The sequence below is a fragment of the Panthera uncia genome, assembly GCF_023721935.1.
Source record: "Panthera uncia isolate 11264 chromosome C1 unlocalized genomic scaffold, Puncia_PCG_1.0 HiC_scaffold_4, whole genome shotgun sequence".
Taxonomy (NCBI): Eukaryota; Metazoa; Chordata; class Mammalia; order Carnivora; family Felidae; genus Panthera; species Panthera uncia.
The window spans coordinates 43,593,113-43,602,402 of NW_026057585.1; positions in this window are offsets into that span (position 1 = coordinate 43,593,113).

Sequence of the window (9,290 nt, forward strand, 5' to 3'; positions counted from 1 at the left end):
AAATAATTGAAGAGAGAAAGGTAGACAACCAAAGTAAAGGTAGGCAGAATAGGCTACTTATTTTTTTAATTAAGCCTTTTCAATGGCTTTATAAATTCTTTGTTATAAGTCTGAAGTATAGTTGAGTTCCTTAAAATTTCTAAGACCAATAATTTTGCCACAATTATTGCCCCTGGAAAATGATTGTTTGAGAAAAGAAAAGAAAGCCTTAAAGATTCATCTAATAAGTGAAATATTCCAACAGCATCAAGGACAGCCCAGGAGAGGCCACTTCTGACCTTGGACAATATTTCCTTCCAGTCTTCTATACCACCTGATTGTGTCCTTTAAAAGAATCTCCCTGTCACCACAGCCAGGAACAAGAGGTACAAGGGAACAGGGAATAAATACAACTAGAATTTTTTTCAAGTGACTCTCAAACTCACCCTTCTTTTTACTTTGTTAGGTGTTTTCCTTTCTTTTAATACTGTGCCCTGTGACAGGAAATCTATAAAGGGAAATATAAATTCTGTAAGATAAAATGCTGGATTATTTGAGAAATACACATTCTTTTTGAAATTCCTTCCAGAAGTCTCAGACTATTTAATAATCTGTGCAACCCTTACAATACTTTGCAATGATGCAATACCCCCATGTTTTATTAGGGAAACGAGAGTACATGGAAGATTCCTGGGACAGAGATTCTGGAGCCAAAATCTATTTAAGAAACAGCTCTCTGCCTCCTTTGTGAAATGTTTCCTGGTCTTTATTAAATATCTACTTATAACTAAAGGTTACGCTAAAGAAAATAATTATAGGAGAAATCTCTTACTTGTTCAGGAGCTTGTTACTAATGTGACACAGAGATCTTCAAGCTGGCGTGGGGGTCCCCTGAAGGGAAATGAAGCGTTTCAAGGGATTCACAGGCAAGGCTACTTTCCAAGCGTTCAGCCTCCACATGCACTTTTGTCATAAAATGGACTTAAAAACTAGCCTGCACTCAAGTCTCCCTTTGCCAGGTTCCTGTTCTCTCTTCACCATAGGTGTCATCATAAGTCTCCGTTCATTTACCAACTTTCTGTGTGGTCTCTGAACAATTTGAAATATGGTTGTAGGTATTGAGAATGGGAATGACCTCAGTGACTGGTTAACGAATCCTTCTGAAAGTCAAGTGGTTTTCAATTCTTTGTTTTCAAGAAAACCAACTGAGGACTTAATTGAGTTATCAGCTGATAAGCCATTAAAATAAGTTTTGGTATTTGATCAGTCTGTGGTTTTTGGCAAATCACTCAGAAGGAGGTCGGAGAAGATATTGCAGCACAATACACCAAACCGCTTCCACTCCCATCTCTTGTGCAATGTGCACAAATCCGACATTTGTTCACCTATACGAATAAAACAGAAAATGCAATAGAACTGATGGTCAACACTCTCATTTAGTGTAAAAGTATCCATTCACAGATACACAAACTAATTAAAAATAGAAGTCACCATCTTTTTTTTTAATGTTTATTTATTTTTGAGAGACAGAGAGAGAGAGAAAGAGAGGCAGTGAGAGAGGGAGACACAGAATCCAAAGCAGACTTTGAGCTGGCAGCACAGAGCCTGATGCAGGGTTCGAACTCAAGAACCACGAGATCATGACCTGAAACAAATTCAGATACTTAACCAACTGAGCCACCCAGATGCTTCTAGAAGTCACCATCTTGAGAGATGCATTTCTACTTTTACTTTTTATGTGTAACGTTTATAAAACCTTATCATACATGTATGTTGTTTCGATCAAATGCATATTACTCATTATTGCAATGATAGCTCAGCCCAGAAGAAATTTAACACATAGAAACTTATATTCATAAGAAAAGTTTTCTAGGAGTGCCGAGGTGGCTGAGAATCTGACTTGATTTCAGCTCAGGTCATGATCTCAAAGTTTGTGGCATGGGGCTCTGCGTTGACAGAGCAGTGCCTACTTGGGATTCTTTCCCTCTCTCTCTGTCCCTCCCTGGCTCATGCTCTCTCTCTCTCCTTCTCTCTCAAAAATAAGTAGACTTTTTTTTAAAAAAAGAACATTTTTACAGAGACAAAAAAGCAGATTCTGAACTATGAAGAACAAACTGAAGGGAGGTGGGTGAGGGGATGGGTGAAATAGATGAAGGGGATTAAGAGCACACTTATCATGATGAACACTGATTAATTTATGGAATTGTTGAATCACTATATTTTGCACCTGGAACTAATATAACATTGTATGCTAATTATACTGGAATTCAAATAAAAAAAGAAATATTTGAATTAAATATTATACAATAATTTAGTTACAGAGAAGTATGACAGGACAATCAAAAAAGACTTTCATGGGGTGCCTGGGTGGCTCAGTCGGTTGAGTGTCCGACTTAGCTCAGGTCATGATCTCGCAGTCTGTGAGTTTGAGCCCCGCGTTGGACTCTGTGCTGACAGCTCAGAGCCTGGGGCCTGCTTCGGATTCTGTGTCTCCCTCTCTCTCTGCCCCTCACCTGTTCATGCTCTCTCTCTCTCTGTCAAAAATAAATAAACATTAAAAAAATAATAATTAAAAAAAAAAGACTTTCAAACATAAAAATACACCACAGTAGGATAAAAATCTGTGGGCCAAGTGGAATGGAAATTAAGAAAAAAATAATGTGAGGGGCACCTATGTGGGTCAGTCAATTAAGCATCTGATTTTTGCTCAGGTCATGATCTCCCTGTTTGTAGGTTAGAGCCCCGCATCAGGATCTGTGCTGACAGCTCGGAGCCTGGAGCCTGCTTTGGATTCTGTGCCTTCCTCTCTCTCTCTGCCCCTCCCCTGCTCATGCTCTGTCTCTCAAAAATAAATATTTTTTAAAAAAGAAAAAAAAGAATGTGAGATTTCCTAATGCTAAAGAAGAGCTTAGCCATATACTTTTGAAAATGGATATCTTAGTTCAGTTTCCCCAGGAAATGCTCCAGAACAAAAGCTTGCATGCAGAATGTTTACCGGGGCATGCTCTTGGGAATAACAGTATGGGAGAGTGAGGGAAGCAGAAATGGGTGGAAGGAGAAGATGGGCTGTGATGTCATCACCCCAGAAACTTCTATTGCCGCTAAGGCCGCAGTCCATCCTGTGGGGAGCTCTGGAGCTCTGATGGCAAAAAAAGGCAGAAGGAGCCGGGTCTCTGAGTCCCCACTATAGGCCAGTCACTGATGTTGGCTGTTTCCTCAGGAGGGAGCATAACCTTTGAGTGGTAGCTCCCTTCAGTCAAAATCACTTCCTGTGGAGAGACTCAGATATGAGCCAGCAGCAGACCCCACCCCAGCAAGGGAATGAATGTATTGACTGAGAATGGGGTATCTTGGCACCCCCCCCAACATCCAATACATGGATAAAATGCATAGGAAACTGCGATAGCATTTTGATTTCTTTGGACCCATTTAAGAAAGAGATATAACAGTTTTACCTAAAACATCCCATTTTATAACATGCTAGAAACGACATCTGTAAGTACTATTTAAACTTATAGGAAAATTTGTAGATGTCAATGAAAAAAATGTGCGAGGGGGTCCTGACAGCTTTCCAAAGTTCTCTCAGTGGTTATGTAAGCAAACATATTTGAAGAGCACTGGTATAATGGACCAGGTGACTAGCACATGGCTGCTGTTCCTCTAGCTGCAAGGCATGGCAGCTTTCTCAAGTGAGTTGCTAAAAGGTCGAGTAATGCATGAAGTTTATTTTGGCTACGTACTATTGAAGTGATTGTCAGAAAAATAAATGAGTGGGTCATGCAGCTTGGGGGTGCTACAGGGAAGAAGAATCTTAGCACAATGTCTAGCTGTTTCTAGGGAAGGAAATGTGCCTCTGGGGTGTGTCCAAGTACACAGTCAAGGCAGTCAACAGTTGTACTCAAACAGTGACTCAGGGTTGGAGAGCAGGGGTCAGCAAAGTCTTTCTATAAAGGAACAGATGTTACACATTTTAGGTTTTGTGGGATGTATAGTCACAGCTTCTCAATCCTACCATGTTAGGGCAAAAGCAACCATGGACAATGCTTATGTGAGTGAGATTGTGTTCCAATAAAACTTTACTGACAAAAGAAAGGTAGAATGCTAGATTTGGCCTGAACACTGTATTTTTCTAACCTGCACTAGAAAGCAATCAAGTAAGTAGTTCTAAAACTACGTAGACTAATCCTCACTTCCCAATATGCCACAGAAATTTTAGTTGTCAGAAATACTCCCGAATCATAAAGGTTTGGAAATGACTGGTATGAGGAACAAATTGCCCTTTAATCCCTCGGTGGAACAGATGATTTATTAGAATCTTTCTTTCTCTTTAAGACTGTTGTTAAATCTTAGCCATGTTTTTGCTCCATCCTTCCTCTCCTTCGCCATCTTCTCTGGTACATCTGTTAGGGTGCAAACATGAGGTGCTGTGAAGAAGGAAAAAGGAACCCGAGAGTTCTGACAATCACACTTCATGTAACATGGGCTGACTTGTTCTGCAATAGAGTGTCAGCTCCATGAGAGAAGAAGCATGCTCTGTTCTGGCCCACGTTCAATTCCCTGTGCCAAGAACACTGTCTGGCACATGGCACACATTCAATAAATATCTGGTAAGTGAATGGCTAAATGATATAAAATGCAGATTGAGATAATGTTTTATAGGTTGTCCTGAACATTTAAGCCCAAATTCAATTGAAATTGATAAGATGCAGGAAGCATCTAAATTTGTTGACTGAAAATGATATTTTCATACAATTTTAGAGGTAACAGGGACACTAGAGATCAGAGATTCCACCATTTCCTTTTCAGATACCAGGTTGAGAAAGCAGTGGCCCAAAAGTTCTGAGGACTGGGCTACGTGTTGGTTAAGGACAAAGTGGGATTAGAACGCCTATCTTTAGTCCAGAGCCTATTTCACTTCACAATGCTGCTGCTCGTCGGCCAGATTTTCTTTTTGGAGATGCAAAATCTTGATTTCTAATCAAATCCATTCTCTAAAACTTGGCTTGTTTTTACTTTGTTTTTTAGGACTGCTAACCTAGTCATTGCTTTGCAAACACTGAAATGCAAGTTTTCAAACGCAGTGTAGGTGAAACATTTTGGTTGTGTGGATTATGGATGTCTCCAAGGTTATCATTGCCTGTTTGTAATCCCCACTGACAATGCAAAGGTTTATAGCTAGAGACAGCAGAAATCCCACATGCTAGCTATTTTATGCACACACGCACACAGGCGCGTGTGTGCATGCGCACGTACAGACACACACACACACACACACACACACGCCTGTCATGGATTAATTTAAAGAAAAGAAAATCTCTGAGAATGAACAAACTCTCCCCACTGAAATAATCATAATGTTAGTGGCTGTCTACTTAGCACAGAATTCTGCAGGAGAATTCAACAAACTACAAACCTATTTAAGCATGTACAGATTGGCTTAACAACTCAAATCTAAATCTCTGGTTCTCAATTTTGGCTGCACGTAAGAATTCTCCTGAGGAAATTTTTTAAATCTCTGACGGTGAGAGTCAGTCTTCAGGATTTGGTTTTACACCACAGACTTCAAGTCTGAATAACTCCTGATTTGAAAAGGTAGACTGTAATGTGATTTCAGAATTCTAACTTAACAGGTATAATATAGCTTAACACATTTTGCTTTTACTACTTTGCTCATTTTATTCTTTTACTCCTTTACTCATTAAGCCTCACAATGCCATGAGGAAGGTACTATTAGCCCCATTCTATAGATGAGACTGAGACACAAAAACGTGAAGTAACATGCTCAAATCACAGAGCTAGGAAGTGTCTCCACTGGGACTTAACCCAAAAGAAAATGGCTCCATCTGTAAAAGTTCTCAACATTTACCTGGCATGAGACTGTCCTGGAGGGCTGATTCAATTAGAATTTGCTAGAGTTGGTCATTCATTAGGGCTGCAGGGTACCTGAGAGTTTGCATTTGTAACAAGTCCCTATATGATGCTGATGTTGCTGGGCCAAGGACCAGACTTTGAGAATCTAGAGTTCAAACTGTGTTTTAAAAAGCCTGCCAGGTGATATGGATGCACACTTAAGTGTGAGAACCCCTGTTCTCAATGGCTCTTAGCCTGAGCTGCACATTAGGATCTACTGGGAAGCTTTAAAAAGCTCTGATGCCAGGCTGCACTCCAGACCATTAGAATCTCTGGGGAGTAGGACCAGCACCAGTCTTTTTTAAAGCTCCCCATGCAGCTACGGTAGAGAATCACTGCTTTAGAGTGTACTCTCTTAGCCACAACATTCTATCCTGCCCTCCATGTGGAGACGAAGGCTTCGAAAGCACTGTACTGCCACAGTTACAACACTGGTCTGGTCGTGATGAGCACCGGGTGATGGATAGAAGTGTTGAATCACTGTATTATACACCTGAGACTAATACAACCCTGTATGTTAACTAACTGGAATTAAAATAAAAACTTAAAAAAGAATCAGGCTGGGATCATTGCTCTGTCACTGGAGAGGCAGTATTTGAGTTATACTCTGTTAGGCTCCATGATGCTTATAAATGTTCTTCCCATTACCAAGGAGGTCCCTTCTAGAGGAGAATAAACACTTCTCCATCAGTAGTGAGATGCTGTTGTTTTCAAATCATTTGCAAACTGTAAGATCTGTGAAGCTGAATCCTGGTGGATTTGTGGGTGATTTAGCTTATGGCCAGCCATCACATCTTAAACGCCATTTCTCAACCAAGAGAGTCTGTACACATGGCAATTTCTAGCCCATGTGTCTCCTAAGAATCAGTGTAAAATGGTTAGGCACTCTGAGTGACCCAAGTCAAGGGATTTCCACTATACTGAGTACTTCTAACCAGGATGAGAAACAGCTTCAGACTTGTCCAGTTCACACCTAACAAAACAAGTGCTTCAGTTGATCCTCAAGTATTGGGGAAAGGCAAAATCACAGTATATATCCACCTTGCCTTCCAAAAGTTAGGTCCACGGAACATCAGGGTAAAATAAACAACAATGCTTTGAGGAAAACCGATAAAGAGAAAAGTAAATCAGAAAGGGTAGCCTGAGGAAAAGAGATGGAAAGGGACAGAGAGATTCTGGATTATACCTTGGTGTATAATAGTGGTTTGTGCCTACAGGTCATTATCACATAAACCTTGCATTGTTCTCATGAAGTAAAATCGCATAGTAAACAGAAGAAAATTGGGCAATAATTCTAATTTTTATTTTACAAATGAGTAAAAAGGTCCTGAAATTTTTCTACCTTTCTGTTCCTAAATGTTGCATTCTGTGAAATTTCTTCAGGGCTATCTTCCAATCCTCTTTGATTTATCTGTGTCTAATCTTCTAAGCTTGTGCTTTCAACAATTTTTTCATTTCTTCAAGTTGTATTTACTCTTTAATCCAAGTCTACCTGTTCATTTTTGGTGATCGCATGCTGCTTGCTAAATTTTTCCTACTTCATGTCATTTCATTTTTAAAAATTTAGTTATTTCCTATTCTGAAATGGATTCTTCTAATATCTAGCATCCTTGGAAGCCTGGATCTATAGTTTGTTATTTCTGCTGACTTTCATTCATAGTGGTTTGTTTCTCATTTGTTTGTGAGTATTGAGTTAATCTGAATTTGTGAATAATTCTCTTGGGATCCAGTTTAATGTGTCAGTCTTTAATAAATCTTCCCCTCATGTGGGCTCAAGGCTTAATCTCCAATTTCAATTCTAATATTCCATCACTCTCAGGGAACCCTGGCTCCTCCCTTGTGCTTACCCAGATCACTGATGGTTTTGGTTCACTTTTTAAAAAAAGAGTTTCCCTATTCCCTGCAAGTTCAGCAGTAAAATAAAAATTTAAGTTTTAGGCAGAATCTATTTGTTTTGTAGTCAGAAATTTCTTGAGGTAGTGAGTCTCTATATTACAAAAGGCAGACTTTTTGACATAATCTTCAAAATAATTACATCATCTAATTATAAAGTAAGAGAATATTTTTTTTTTCAAATATTCATAGGTACAAGTTCCCCCAAATAAGGTTTGGATTGACTGTGAAGATACCAGCAATAGAGACTAAACTTTCCAGCAACTAAAGCTTCTCAAATGATGGTTTAACACAATTGTCTTAAAATGGTTGTGAAGAGATTTTAAAATTGCAATGCTCTTACTATTGGCATTTAACATTGTAGTGCTCTTTTTAGTGGCATTTAAAATTGTAGTTCTCTTGTTGGTGGTATTTCTTCCCATATTTCAACTCCAAGGGAGAGTTCATGTATGGGTCATGGAAATAACTAGGTTGTATGAAACTTTAGAGAAGCAAAGAATTGACGTAGTCTATCCTCTGAGTACTCACCTCATTTTTCAATTGCTTTCACTCTCCTGTAACTTGTCCACTACAGATGGTAGAATAAGGGCTTAGGTCCTCTTTCGATTTAGAAGCGAGGAACACGGGAATAGGCCAATGTCAATTTCTGGGTTTTGATATTGTTCTATAGTTCTATAAGATGTCCCACTGGAGGAACCTAAGTGAAGAATACACAGGACCTCTCTGCACTTTCTATTTTTGCAAGTTCCTGTGAAATGATCATTATTTAAAATTAAAAGTAACAAGAAAAAAAAATAGCAGTGGGGAGACTAGAGTAAGGCTGAAGCTAGCAAGGGGGTGTGAGGGAGAACGTTGTACCTGGCTCTTACCAGGCCTCCAAAGAGCTGGAAGAAGGGACTCTTTGTGGCACCCTTGGGATTTGTCCTAGTTCTCCAAAGGCATAGTGGGCCAGAGCCCTAACTAGTGATAACAAACATCATTTGCCTGCTGTGAGATCCCTGAGTGACCCGGCAAGGTGACAAGCCCCTGGATGAGAGTGTAGACAACCAGTCATCTTCTCCTTGGAGATCCAACTAATGGCTCCCTTCAAATGTTATGTTGATAGCTATTCATGCGATGTTTACAAATAAACACCATAAATTAGCACCACGGGAAAAATGAACTCCATAGAGTCTATGAAAATAGGAGGAAACATGACTTTCAACGCACATTGTTTAAAATGTGGGGCATAGGAGGATCTGTTTTTAACCAGGCTAAGAACACTGATAACATTTGTAAACACATAAACATTTGTAAACAGGAGTATTTACTGCGGTTCTGATTAATTGCAATATATGCTTATATTATGAATAATCACTTTCGATACAGTATTAAGACATTTGACAGGAAAATTGCACATAAGGAGGTGTCTCTTTGTGATTCTTGAGCTGTATTAATATTTTAAAGCAATTAAAAGCTTAATGGATAGGGTGGGAGAAAGGAACAAACTAATTTAGCTTTAGCAAGCA